This window comes from Trachymyrmex septentrionalis, unplaced genomic scaffold (assembly GCF_001594115.1).
Source record: "Trachymyrmex septentrionalis isolate Tsep2-gDNA-1 unplaced genomic scaffold, Tsep1.0 scaffold383, whole genome shotgun sequence".
NCBI classification, from domain to species: domain Eukaryota; kingdom Metazoa; phylum Arthropoda; class Insecta; order Hymenoptera; family Formicidae; genus Trachymyrmex; species Trachymyrmex septentrionalis.
This window is the reverse complement of record NW_017305550.1, coordinates 63125-63913: the sequence shown is the minus strand read 5'-3', so window position 1 is coordinate 63913 and position 789 is coordinate 63125. Positions and strand designations below refer to the sequence as shown.

General features: G+C 36.9%; 1 protein-coding gene across 3 annotated transcripts in view; it reads right to left on the bottom strand.

The window, feature by feature from the left end:
• Positions 1-789, bottom strand: part of LOC108750922 (fas-associated death domain protein) — a 7097-nt gene that overhangs the window by 3506 nt on the left and 2802 nt on the right. The gene's annotated exons all lie outside the window — the stretch shown is intronic.

Here is a 789-nt window from a genome sequence, read left to right as displayed (position 1 = left end):
TCAAGGAAACTCGTAACCTTCCTTGAGAAAAGGAAGCTAATAAGGTTCTTTGCTTGATCAAGGAAGGTTTATGAAATAAGAAACAAGGAATCCTCATTCCTCAAGGAAGTCGATTCTTACATTTAAGGGTCTGAGCATAAGAATTGTCGTAACACTTACTTAAACTTAAGTTGTAGACGTAAATAACGCATAAGCTTTTAGGTATGACGTACAACTTATTACTGTGTCTCCAAGAGACGGCAAATAGTATGTCATACGCCAAAGCTTGTGTGTTATTTACGTCTACAACTTAAATCTAAATAAGTGTTACGACAATTCTTGTGCTCAGACCCTACGACTGTCTTAAGATGTCGTAAGTCAATCCGAGGTCTGTATTAATATCTTAAGATATTATATTTAAGATGGTTTGAAAATAAAAACGGACTATGAATACCGCCCCATGTTTCGCGTTTCACAGTTACAGCACCGTATAAGTACATACAGTATGGATACTGAACTTTTTATGTGGCCCCCCAATTTTTAGTGCGCATGCGTCGATTTTCAACCAGGAATGTGGCTGCCTTCAGCAAGTTGAAATTGCAGGTTACGTTAGGTTAGGTTAGGTTAGGTTAAATTAGGTTAAATTAGCTGGATCTCCTTCCCAAAATATAATTAACCCTTTCGCCTACAATATTGTGTGAGACTCGTGATAAGGAAATCGGGTCAAACATGAATATCACAGATGAGAGCCGTGGTACGTCGTTCGTATAAAGCTTAATTTTTTTTTAATTTGTAAGAGAAAAGTATAGT